Genomic DNA, 14,216 nt, shown 5'->3' with positions numbered 1-14,216 from the left:
ACTATATGATGAGGTAATGTTAAGCGACTTTCTCAAGTTAGAATATAACAGTAGTTAGCTGGGGGTGACTGTGATATTCAGTAGTTAGTTGGGGGTAACAGTGTGATATTCAGTAGTTAGTTGGGGGTAACAGTGTGATATTCAGTAGTTAGTTGGGGGTAACAGTGTGATATTCAGTAGTTAGTTGGGGGTAACAGTGTGATATTCAGTAGTTAGTTGGGGGTAACAGTGTGATATTCAGTAGTTAGTTGGGGGTAACAGTGTGATATTCAGTAGTTAGTTGGGGGTAACAGTGTGATATTCAGTAGTTAGTTGGGGGTAACAGTGTGATATTCAGTAGTTAGTTGGGGGTAACAGTGTGATATTCAGTAGTTAGCTGGGGGTAACAGTGTGATATTCAGTAGTTAGCTGGGGGTAACAGTGTGACATTCAGTAGTTAGTCGTGAGAGACAATGTTGGTATCATTGCAGCTAAGTGCTATCAATTGAGCAATATTACCCCCTGAGGTGCTCAGACTACCACCCACGGTATCAGACCATCAGTCAAAATTTACGGACTGATTATATCGACTCTAGGCTGAGGCACTGATCACCTCAAACTCCTCCTGACCTTCACCCTTTTTCTTTGCACTGGACTCACGAAGCCACTGTGTGGCGAAACGTTTCCACAATAAAGTTACCGAAGTGTTGCACGTGTGTCCAGTTTATCAATGAACACTAGATTCGATTGAACAGCTTCTTGAACAATGGACGTAGCGTCCCAAGTCAGCAGCATCAGTTTCAATACGTACACAAGTTCAAACGAGGCAAAAGAAATGCTGTAAATAAATCTTACTGCCTACATTCCTGTCCAACTTTCAAAGTGCAGCATTTGTTGAGGTCACGTTACAGATCACCAGGAGTTTCAATTTTAAATAAGGTACAAGACCGACATATTGATAGACAAGACACTTGTGCAACACTTGGGTATCTCTATTCTGGAAACGTTTCGCCAGCCAGTGGCTTCCTCAGTCCATTACAGAGAAACGGTGGAAGATGAGGAGCGTGAGGTAGTCAGTCCCTTAGGGACTGATAAATGTTTTATTACACAAATAACCCGCACATAAGACAAGTTTTTGGACCATTTACAAACTCACGGTGACTTTGTAAATGGTCCAAGTCGGACCGAAACTCGTCCTAAGCTCCTCTCTATGTGCAGGTTATTTGTGTATTGTTCCAGTCACGGTATTCTACCTTCTTTAAGCGTCTTATTCGTCCACCTACAAAAGTGATCAAGGTTCCAGGACCGAAACGTTTTCTAATAAATACGTCCTAGTGTTTGCTCACGTGTCGTCTGAAACCAATTTGCAAGTATCGATTACCAAGCTTTGTATCATCTAGAGAAGTCGTAATATCCGAGTATAACCCCAAGACAAGAGGTAAGTTCACCAGTAGTCAATAACACGTGGGAAAGCCTGAAATATAACTGCTAGTGAGAAATCTCTCAACTCCCATAAGCAGTTTTTTTTACAAGCAGCCAGCCAGGATATCACAGTAACTTACGGATGGCAGGGCCAGGAAGATACTGCTAGAAGCACGTTACAACTGTAACGGAGTGTGACAGTGAAACCCACACAGAGGTGTTGGAGGAAGATGAGGTTTTAGGGGGAGGGGGAGGGGGAAGTGTTGCGGTAACCAGATGTTGGATTGAGGAGGAGGGGTTGTTGGGATGAGAGGGAGACATTGGAATGGGAGGTCCTGTTGGGGTAAGAGGTAAGAGTTAGGGTGAGCGAAAGGAGTTAGGGTGAGGGGTAAAGTGTTGGGGTGAAAGATTGGTGTTGGGATTTGACATCCACAGAGGACAATGGAGCTTTTCTAATTCCCAGATTGGCCTTCGGTCAACATTCTTTGTTGACGGCATTTTTCAACCAAGTTGTTGCTCTTAGTTTTCTATGGATGAGACTCAAAACCCCGTCGACATGTCCATAATCTCTAATATCACCTTAACTTCACTTACTAAAAGAAACCATCCATTGCATGCCCCTGCACTCCCCCCCCCCCTTGGACAAGACTCACAGAACTCTATATCCATCAGAAACTGCGATAAACCACTATCTAATTCCTTGAAAATTTTATTGAGACGGAGCCTGAACACGGGAGTCATCCCACAGTCTTTAAAAATTACTGACATAGCTCTACTACATAAAAGTGACAGTAAAGCAATCGCAAAAAAAAAAAAATCTATAGACCAATAGGGCTGACGTCTCACATTCTCAGAATTCTTGAAAATCTTAAGAAGCGAGATTGCTAATTCACCCGGAATCACAACAACTGTACAACACAGGTAGGCAAGGGTTTAGAGAAGGTCGTTCGTGCCTCTCGCAATGTGGTCTTGAATGCAATGGAGGACAAGCAAACTGCAGCTATAATATACACAGACTTAGCAAAAGCCTTTGACGATGCGACCATGGTGTAATGACTTATAAAATGCCTGTAAAGGAAGTAACTGGAAAAGTAGACAGACGAGTATTTAACTTTCTAACGAACAGAATTCAGTGTAACAGTGAACAGAGTGAAATCAGAGGCTGCCATAGTGAAAAACTCTGTTCCCCAAGGCACAGAACTTGTGCCTGTTCTCTTTCTTATTATTTTATCAGACATAAACTGCAACCGATGCTAGAGTCAGTATGAGAATGGCATCCATTAAGGACTAATTACTGGCTTCTGTGTAATTTATTTGTGTACTTTATGGGTAGTTCTGATGGCTGACTGGGTGGTTTCTTGTGCTCAGTCTATAGAACGGAAGGCACGCTAACAAAATAGTGAGCAGTGAAATTGGCTTAATTTCGAGTTAATACAAACAGTCTTCTAGTGCCCCGCTGACAATAATGTAATGTTCAACGAGGACAAGTTTGGGTTAGTTCGTAAAGGAAAGACTAGGGAAATAAAGACTAATGGTGTATGAAACTCACTCGAATCACTTAGTTAAGCATAAGACTAATGTGAGAGACCTAGGAGTGTATATGTCAGATGACCTCACCTTGAAGGATCACAGCAGTGTCACTATCACAAGGAAAATGATAAGCTGGATAATTAGAACCTTCAAAACAAGAGATACAAAGCCAATGATGATACTCCTCAGATCACTTGTACTCTGGAAGGGAATACCACTATATTATAACTCGTTCAAGGCGGGAGAAAGTACAGACCTGGAGGAGCAGAGAGCTTTTACTGCTCACATAAATTCACTCAAACAATTAGTGAAGTCTAAAGACCCTCTGTCTATACTCCCTGGAATGTGGGCGAGTAAAATACCTTATAATAATCTACAACTGAAAAATTCTATACAGAATGGTTCCAAATCTGAACACACAGATTTAGCAGATTATGAAAAATTAATCCCAATGAAAAGTAGGGTTGCAGTGAGTACACTAAGTGGACAACTGAATAAGCTTTAAGGAACCAAGACTTCCATACCCTCCCTTCAAACATATACAAGGGGAATTATCCCTGGCTGTCTTCAAGAAGGAACCCAACAACTTCCCCAAGTTAGTGCCTGATCAGCCCAGTCGTGCTGTTGACGGACTTCGTGCGGCTAACATCAACAACCTGAGTGATCAGGCCATTCACCGGGAAGCCTGGTCTAGGGGCTGGCAGTGGAGTGCTAGGTGCAAGAGCTAGGGAATACGGGGAGAGCGTCAGGTGCTAGGTGCAGGTGCAACGAGACACAGGGAGAGTCTGAGGTGCTAGAGTCAAGAGCTAGAGGGACACAAGTGCTAGCTAGGTGACACGAGGGTGGAGGGGACACAGGTAAGCTATCAATATAGCCTTACCACCTAACATAGCACACAAAGGTGACTCACCTTAGTAATGCAGTGTTCCTGCCTTGGTCAGGACACCTGTGGGAACGAACACAAACATGTTAGTATAAACCAACAAGATAATGGTCAGGCACAGACATACAGCACTCTCTCTCACTCTCTCTCTCTCACTCTCTCTCTCTCACTCTCTCTCTCTCACTCTCTCTCTCTCACTCTCTCTCTCTCACTCTCTCTCTCTCACTCTCTCTCTCTCACTCTCTCACTCTCTCACTCTCTCACTCTCTCACTCTCTCACTCTCTCACTCTCTCACTCTCTCACTCTCTCACACACACACACACACACACATACACACTATGCTGTAGAATCCCACAGGTCCCAGGTCCCAGGTCCCCCACCCCCACAGACCCCCCAGAACACTGGCTGGAGAGGAAACTGAAGGTCTGGTACACCAACGCTGATGGAATAACGAATAAGTGGGAGGAGTGGGAGGAGTGGCATGAAAGAATCAAAGAGGCATCACCGGACATCATAGCTCTCGGACATCATAGCTCTCACAGAAACCAAGCTCACAGGAAAGATAACAGATGCCATCTTTCCAACGGGATATCAGATCCTGAGGAAAGACAGAGGGAACAGAGGAGTGGCAGTGCTCATCAAAAACCAATGGGATTTTGAGGAGTTGGAGAGAGGAGACAGAGGAGAAGCAAGAGACTAAATAACAGGAACACTTCAGTCCGGAGGTCACAAGGTGGTAATTACAGTGATATATAACCCACCACAGAACAGCAGGAAGCCAAGGCAAGAGCATGATGAGAATAACAGAGCGATGGTTGACACACAGACTGAAGTGGCCAGAAAGACTCATGCGAGCAAGGCAAAGCTGCTTATTGTGAGTGACTTCAATCACAAGGAAAATGACTGGGAGACCCTGGAGCCACATGGGGGGCCCAGAAACATGGAGGCTAAGATGATGGAGGTGGTACTGGATAACCTCATGTACCAACACATAAGGGACACTACCAGAGAGAAAGGAGAGGATGAACCACCAAGACTGGACCAAGTATTCACCTTGAGTAGTGCAGATAGTGAGGATATCTCAAATGAAAGACTCCTCGGAGCCAGTGACCACGTGGTTCTGAGCTTCGAATACAGAGAGATAAAATAGAGAGGGAAGCAGGAAGGGCAGGATCAATAAAGCCAAACTACAAGAGGGGACTACAGAGGCATGATAAATTTCCTGCAAGAGGTTCAGTGGGACACAGAACTGGCAGGGAAGTCAGTAAATGAGATGGAATATGTGGCAACAATATGCAAGGAGGCTGAGGAGAGGTTTTTACCCAAGGCTAGTAGTAATAATGGGAAAGCCAGAATGAGCCCTTTGTTCACCCAAAGGTGTAGAGAGGTCAAAACCAAGTGTGCTAGAGAATGGAAGAATTATAGAAAGCAAAAGACCCAGGAGAATAAGGAGAGCAGTCGTAGAGCCAGAAATGAATATGCACAGGTAAGAAGGGAGACCCAACAACAATACGAAAATGACATAGCAGCGAAAGCCAAATCGGACCCAAAGCTGTTGTACACCCACATCAGGAGTTAAACAGACAAGGACCAAGTAATCAGGCTGAGGAAGGAAGGAGAGGAGATGACAAGAAATGACCAGGAAGTATGTGAGAAGCTCAACATGAGATTCAAAGAAGTATTCACAGAGGAGGCAGAAGGACTCCAGAAAGACAGGGAGCTGGGGTACACCATCAAGTGTTGGACACAATACGTACGACCGAGAAAGAAGTGAAGAGGCTGCTAAGCGAGCTAGCTACCTCAAAGGCGATGGGGCCGGATAACATCTCTCCTTGGGTCCCGAGAGAGGGAGCAGAGGCACTATGTGCACCACTAACAATCTTCAACACATCTATCGAAACAGAGCGACTACTTGAGATATGAAAGACAGGAAATGTAGTCCCAGTTTTTAAATAAGGAAACAAATACGAAGCATTAAACTACAGACCAGTGACACTGACAGGTATAGTATGCAAAGTCATGGAGAAGATTATCAGAAGAGTGGTGGAGCACCTAGAATGGAATGAGCTTACTCACGATAACTAGCACGGTTTCAGGGACGGAAAATCCTGTGTCACGATCTTGCTGAAGTTCTATGATAGGGTGACAGCAGTAAGACGAGAGAGAGAGGGGTGGGTAGATTGTGTTTTCTTGGACTGTAAGAAGGCGTCAAAGAGATTAGTGCAAAAGCTGGAGGACAGGCAGGGATAACAGGGAAGGCACTGTAATGGATCAGGGAATACCTGTCGGGAAGACAACAGCGAGTCATGGTACGTGGCAAGCTGTCAGAGTGAGCAATTGTGACAAGCAGGGTTCCACAGTGGTCAGTCCTAGGGCAGGAATATTTCTGATATATGTGAAAGACATGACGGAAGGAATAGACTCCAAAGTGTCCCTGATTCCAGATGATGTGAAGTTGATGAGAAGAATTCAATCGGACGAGGACCAGGAAGAACTGCAAAGGGATCTGGACAGGCTGCAGGCCTGGTCCAGAAACTGGCTCCTGGAATTCAACCCCACCAAGTGCAAAGTCACGAAGATTGGAGAAAGGCAAAGAATACTGCAGACGGAGTACAGTCTAGGGGCCTGAGATTACAAACCTCAATCAAGGAAAAGGATCTTGGGGTGAGTAACACCAGGCACATCTCCTGAGGAGCACATCAACCAAATAACTGCTGCAGCATACGGACGCCTAACAAAACTAAGAATAGCATTCCGACATCTCACTAAGGAATCATTCAGGACCCTGCACACCGTGTACGTTAGGCCCATATTGGAGTATGCAGCCACAGTTCGGAAGCCACACGTAGCCAAGCACGAAAGGAAATTAAAGAAAGTGCAAAGGTTTGCAAGATAACTAGTACCGGAGCTAAGGGCATGTCCTACGAGGAGAGGTTAAGGGAAATCGACCTGACGACACTAGAAAACAGGAGGTATGGAGGGGGATATGATAACGACATATAAATACTGATAGGAATCGACAAGGTAGATAGAGACAGGATGTTCCAGAGATGGAACACAGCAACAAGGGGTCACAGTTGGAAGTTGAAGACTCAGATGACTCACAGGGATGCTATGAAGTATTTCTTCAGTCACAGAGTAGTCAGGAAGTGCAATAGTCTGGGAAGTGATGTAGTGGACTCAAGATCCATATGTAGCTTCAAGAATAGGTATGATAAAGCTCATCTAGCAGGAAGAGTGACCTAGTAACGACCAGTGAAGAGGCGAGGCGAGGAGCTGCGACTCGACCTCTGCAACTACAACAAAGCGAGTACAACTACGTGAGCACGCACACACACACACACACACACACACACACACACACACACACACACACACACACAAAGGGCCTTTCACATAGTACCTAACAACAGACTAATTCACAAAATGCAATAAAAAGCAAAGTGAACTGAGACGTATCTTACTGTATGAGGGAGTATGATGTGTGTTCCTGTATGAGGGAGTATGATGTGTGTTACTGTATGAGGGAGTATGATGTGTGTTACTGTATGATGGAGTATGATGTGTGTTACTGTATGATGGAGTATGATGTGTTACTGTATGATGGAGTATGATGTGTGTTCCTGTATGAGGGAGTATGATGTGTGTTACTGTATGAGGGAGTATGATGTGTGTTACTGTATGATGGAGTATGATGTGTGTTACTGTATGATGGAGTATGATGTGTGTTACTGTATGATGGAGTATGATGCGTGTTACTGTATGAGGGAGTATGATGTGTGTTACTGTATGAGGGAGTATGATGTGTGTTACTGTATGAGGGAGTATGATGTGTGTTACTGTATGAGGGAGTATGATGTGTGTTACTGTATGAGGGAGTATGATGTGTGTTACTGTATGATGGAGTATGATGTGTGTTACTGTATGATGGAGTATGATGTGTGTTACTGTATGAGGGAGTATGATGTGTGTTACTGAATGAGGGAGTATGATGTGTGTTACTGTATGAGGGAGTATGATGTGTGTTACTGTATGAGGGAGTATGTGTGTTACTGTATGAGGGAGTATGATGCATCTTACTGTATGAGGGAGTATGATGCATCTTACTGTATGAGGGAGTATGATGCATCTTACTGTATGAGGGAGTATGATGCATCTTACTGTATGAGGGAGTATGATGCATCTTACTGCATCAGGGAATATGATGTGTGTTACTGTATGATGGAGTATGATGTGTGTTACTGTATGAGGGAGTATGATGTGTTACTGTATGAGGGAGTGTGTGTGTTACTGTATGAGGGAGTATGTGTGTTACTGTATGAGGGAGTATGTGTGTTACTGTATGAGGGAGTATGTGTGTTACTGTATGAGGGAGTATGTGTGTTACTGTATGAGGGAGTGTGTGTGTTACTGTATGATGGAGTATGATGTGTGTTACTGTATGAGGGAGTATGATGTGTTACTGTATGAGGGAGTGTGTGTGTTACTGTATGAGGGAGTATGTGTGTTACTGTATGAGGGAGTATGTGTGTTACTGTATGAGGGAGTGTGTGTGTTACTGTATGAGGGAGTATGTGTTACTGTATGAGGGAGTATGTGTGTTACTGTATGAGGGAGTATGTGTGTTAATGTATGAGGGAGTATGTGTGTTACTGTATGAGGGAGTATGTGTTACTGTATGAGGGAGTATGTGTGTTACTGTATGAGGGAGTATGTGTTACTGTATGAGGGAGTATGTGTTACTGTATGAGGGAGTATGTGTGTTACTGTATGAGGGAGTATGTGTTACTGTATGAGGGAGTATGTGTGTTACTGTATGAGGGAGTATGTGTTACTGTATGAGGGAGTATGTGTGTTACTGTATGAGGGAGTATGTGTGTTACTGTATGAGGGAGTATGTGTGTTACTGTATGAGGGAGTATGATGTGTTACTGTATGAGGGAGTATGTGTGTTACTGTATGAGGGAGTATGTGTGTTACTGTATGAGGGAGTATGTGTGTTACTGTATGAGGGAGTATGATGTGTTACTGTATGAGGGAGTGTGTGTGTTACTGTATGAGGGAGTATGTGTGTTACTGTATGAGGGAGTATGATGTGTTACTGTATGAGGGAGTATGATGTGTTACTGTATGAGGGAGTATGTGTGTTACTGTATGAGGGAGTATGTGTGTTACTGTATGAGGGAGTATGTGTGTTACTGTATGAGGGAGTATGATGTGTTACTGTATGAGGGAGTGTGTGTGTTACTGTATGAGGGAGTATGTGTGTTACTGTATGAGGGAGTATGTGTGTTACTGTATGAGGGAGTGTGTGTGTTACTGTATGAGGGAGTATGTGTTACTGTATGAGGGAGTATGTGTGTTACTGTATGAGGGAGTATGTGTGTTACTGTATGAGGGAGTATGTGTGTTACTGTATGAGGGAGTATGTGTGTTACTGTATGAGTATGTGTTACTGTATGAGGGAGTATGTGTTACTGTATGAGGGAGTATGTGTGTTACTGTATGAGGGAGTATGTGTTACTGTATGAGGGAGTATGTGTGTTACTGTATGAGGGAGTATGTGTGTTACTGTATGAGGGAGTGTGTGTGTTACTGTATGAGGGAGTATGTGTTACTGTATGAGGGAGTATGTGTTACTGTATGAGGGAGTATGTGTTACTGTATGAGGGAGTATGTGTGTTACTGTATGAGGGAGTATGTGTGTTAATGTATGAGGGAGTATGTGTGTTACTGTATGAGGGAGTATGTGTGTTACTGTATGAGGGAGTATGTGTTACTGTATGAGGGAGTATGTGTGTTACTGTATGAGGGAGTATGTGTTACTGTATGAGGGAGTATGTGTTACTGTATGAGGGAGTATGTGTGTTACTGTATGAGGGAGTATGTGTTACTGTATGAGGGAGTATGTGTGTTACTGTATGAGGGAGTATGTGTTACTGTATGAGGGAGTATGTGTGTTACTGTATGAGGGAGTATGTGTGTTACTGTATGAGGGAGTATGTGTGTTACTGTATGAGGGAGTATGATGTGTTACTGTATGAGGGAGTATGTGTGTTACTGTATGAGGGAGTATGTGTGTTACTGTATGAGGGAGTATGTGTGTTACTGTATGAGGGAGTATGATGTGTTACTGTATGAGGGAGTGTGTGTGTTACTGTATGAGGGAGTATGTGTGTTACTGTATGAGGGAGTATGATGTGTTACTGTATGAGGGAGTATGATGTGTTACTGTATGAGGGAGTGTTACTGTATGAGGGAGTATGTGTGTTACTGTATGAGGGAGTATGTGTGTTACTGTATGAGGGAGTATGATGTGTTACTGTATGAGGGAGTGTGTGTGTTACTGTATGAGGGAGTATGTGTGTTACTGTATGAGGGAGTATGTGTGTTACTGTATGAGGGAGTGTGTGTGTTACTGTATGAGGGAGTATGTGTTACTGTATGAGGGAGTATGTGTGTTACTGTATGAGGGAGTATGTGTGTTAATGTATGAGGGAGTATGTGTGTTACTGTATGAGGGAGTATGTGTTACTGTATGAGGGAGTATGTGTGTTACTGTATGAGGGAGTATGTGTTACTGTATGAGGGAGTATGTGTTACTGTATGAGGGAGTATGTGTGTTACTGTATGAGGGAGTATGTGTTACTGTATGAGGGAGTATGTGTGTTACTGTATGAGGGAGTATGTGTGTTACTGTATGAGGGAGTGTGTGTGTTACTGTATGAGGGAGTATGTGTTACTGTATGAGGGAGTATGTGTTACTGTATGAGGGAGTATGTGTTACTGTATGAGGGAGTATGTGTTACTGTATGAGGGAGTATGTGTGTTACTGTATGAGGGAGTGTGTGTGTTACTGTATGAGGGAGTATGTGTTACTGTATGAGGGAGTATGTGTTACTGTATGAGGGAGTATGTGTTACTGTATGAGGGAGTATGCGTGTTACTGTATGAGGGAGTATGTGTGTTACTGTATGATGGAGTATGATGTGTGTTACTGAATGAGGGAGTATGATGTGTTACTGTATGAGGGAGTATGTGTTACTGTATGAGGGAGTATGTGTTACTGTATGAGGGAGTATGTGTGTTACTGTATGAGGGAGTATGTGTGTTACTGTATGAGGGAGTGTGTGTGTTACTGTATGAGGGAGTATGTGTTACTGTATGAGGGAGTATGTGTTACTGTATGAGGGAGTATGTGTTACTGTATGAGGGAGTATGTGTTACTGTATGAGGGAGTATGTGTGTTACTGTATGAGGGAGTGTGTGTGTTACTGTATGAGGGAGTATGTGTTACTGTATGAGGGAGTATGTGTTACTGTATGAGGGAGTATGTGTTACTGTATGAGGGAGTATGTGTTACTGTATGAGGGAGTATGCGTGTTACTGTATGAGGGAGTATGTGTGTTACTGTATGATGGAGTATGATGTGTGTTACTGAATGAGGGAGTATGATGTGTTACTGTATGAGGGAGTGTGTGTGTTACTGTATGAGGGAGTATGTGTGTTACTGTATGAGGGAGTATGTGTGTTACTGTATGAGGGAGTGTGTGTGTTACTGTATGAGGGAGTATGTGTTACTGTATGAGGGAGTATGTGTGTTACTGTATGAGGGAGTATGTGTGTTAATGTATGAGGGAGTATGTGTGTTACTGTATGAGGGAGTATGTGTTACTGTATGAGGGAGTATGTGTGTTACTGTATGAGGGAGTATGTGTTACTGTATGAGGGAGTATGTGTTACTGTATGAGGGAGTATGTGTGTTACTGTATGAGGGAGTATGTGTTACTGTATGAGGGAGTATGTGTGTTACTGTATGAGGGAGTGTGTGTGTTACTGTATGATGGAGTATGATGTGTGTTACTGTATGAGGGAGTATGTGTTACTGTATGAGGGAGTGTGTGTGTTACTGTATGAGGGAGTATGTGTGTTACTGTATGAGGGAGTATGTGTGTTACTGTATGAGGGAGTGTGTGTGTTACTGTATGAGGGAGTATGTGTTACTGTATGAGGGAGTATGTGTGTTACTGTATGAGGGAGTATGTGTGTTAATGTATGAGGGAGTATGTGTGTTACTGTATGAGGGAGTATGTGTTACTGTATGAGGGAGTATGTGTGTTACTGTATGAGGGAGTATGTGTTACTGTATGAGGGAGTATGTGTTACTGTATGAGGGAGTATGTGTGTTACTGTATGAGGGAGTATGTGTTACTGTATGAGGGAGTATGTGTGTTACTGTATGAGGGAGTATGTGTTACTGTATGAGGGAGTATGTGTGTTACTGTATGAGGGAGTATGTGTGTTACTGTATGAGGGAGTATGTGTGTTACTGTATGAGGGAGTATGTGTGTTACTGTATGAGGGAGTATGATGTGTTACTGTATGAGGGAGTATGTGTGTTAATGTATGAGGGAGTATGTGTTACTGTATGAGGGAGTATGTGTGTTACTGTATGAGGGAGTATGTGTGTTAATGTATGAGGGAGTATGTGTGTTACTGTATGAGGGAGTATGTGTTACTGTATGAGGGAGTATGTGTTACTGTATGAGGGAGTATGTGTTACTGTATGAGGGAGTATGTGTTACTGTATGAGGGAGTATGTGTGTTACTGTATGAGGGAGTATGTGTTACTGTATGAGGGAGTATGTGTGTTACTGTATGAGGGAGTATGTGTGTTACTGTATGAGGGAGTGTGTGTGTTACTGTATGAGGGAGTATGTGTTACTGTATGAGGGAGTATGTGTTACTGTATGAGGGAGTATGTGTTACTGTATGAGGGAGTATGTGTTACTGTATGAGGGAGTATGTGTGTTACTGTATGAGGGAGTGTGTGTGTTACTGTATGAGGGAGTATGTGTTACTGTATGAGGGAGTATGTGTTACTGTATGAGGGAGTATGTGTTACTGTATGAGGGAGTATGTGTTACTGTATGAGGGAGTATGCGTGTTACTGTATGAGGGAGTATGTGTGTTACTGTATGATGGAGTATGATGTGTGTTACTGAATGAGGGAGTATGAGATGTCTTACTGTATCCTGTACATCAACACACACAGGTATCCCCGGGGTTCATAACCACAGTATCCTCTACAACACACACAGGTATCCCGGGGTTCATAACCCCAGTATCCTCTACAACACACAGGTATCCCCGGGGTTCATAACCACAGTATCCTCTACAACACACAGGTATCCCCAGGGTTCATAACCACAGTATCCTCTACAACACACACAGGTATCCCCAGGGTTCATAACCACAGTATCCGCTACAACACACACAGGTATCCCCGGGGTTCATAACCACAGTATCCTCTACAACACACACAGGTATCCCCGGGGTTCATAACCACAGTATCCTCTACAACACACACAGGTATCCCCGGGGTTCATAACCACAGTATCCTCTACAACACACACAGGTATCCCCGGGGTTCATAACCCCAGTATCCTCTAAAACACACACAGGTATCCCCGGGGTTCATAACCCCAGTATCCTCTACAACACACACAGGTATCCCCGGGGTTCATAACCCCAGTATCCTCTACAACACACACAGGTATCCCCGGGGTTCATAACCCCAGTATCCTCTACAACACACACAGGTATCCCCGGGGTTCATAACCCCAGTATCCTCTACAACACACACAGGTATCCCCGGGGTTCATAACCAGAGTATCCTCTACACACAGGTATCCCCAGGGTTCATAACCCCAGTATCCTCTACACACACAGGTATCCCCGGGGTTCATAACCCCAGTATCCTCTACAACACACACAGGTATCCCCGGGGTTCATAACCCCAGTATCCTCTACAACACACACAGGTATCCCCGGGGTTCATAACCCCAGTATCCTCTACAACACACACAGGTATCCCCGGGGTTCATAACCCCAGTATCCTCTACAACACACACAGGTATCCCCGGGGTTCATAACCCCAGTATCCTCTACAACACAGGTATCCCCGGGGTTCATAACCCCAGTATCCTCTACAACACAGGTATCCCCGGGGTTCATAACCCCAGTATCCTCTACAACACAGGTATCCCCGGGGTTCATAACCCCAGTATCCTCTACAACACAGGTATCCCCGGGGTTCATAACCCCAGTATCCTCTACAACACAGGTATCCCCGGGGTTCATAACCCCAGTATCCTCTACAACACAGGTATCCCCGGGGTTCATAACCCCAGTATCCTCTACAACACAGGTATCCCCGGGGTTCATAACCCCAGTATCCTCTACAACACAGGTATCCCCGGGGTTCATAACCCCAGTATCCTCTACAACACAGGTATTCCCGGGGTTCATAACCCCAGTATCCTCTACAACACAGGTATCCCCGGGGTTCATAACCACAGTATCCTCTACAACACAGGTATCCCCGGGGTTCATAACCCC

General features: G+C 44.1%; 1 protein-coding gene across 2 annotated transcripts in view; it reads right to left on the bottom strand.

The window, feature by feature from the left end:
• The window catches only part of LOC128692768 (high affinity cAMP-specific and IBMX-insensitive 3',5'-cyclic phosphodiesterase 8B), a 659,454-nt gene that overhangs the window by 567,461 nt on the left and 77,777 nt on the right, over window positions 1–14,216 (bottom strand). For both annotated transcript variants that reach the window (XM_070090034.1, XM_070090035.1), the window contains exon 2: window positions 3,842–3,877. The gene's annotated coding sequence lies outside the window, so the exon portion shown is untranslated. The remainder of the gene's footprint in view (window positions 1–3,841; window positions 3,878–14,216) is intronic.

The sequence above is a fragment of the Cherax quadricarinatus genome, chromosome 30 (assembly GCF_038502225.1).
Source record: "Cherax quadricarinatus isolate ZL_2023a chromosome 30, ASM3850222v1, whole genome shotgun sequence".
Taxonomy (NCBI): Eukaryota; Metazoa; Arthropoda; class Malacostraca; order Decapoda; family Parastacidae; genus Cherax; species Cherax quadricarinatus.
This window is presented reverse-complemented; position numbering and strand designations above follow the sequence as displayed.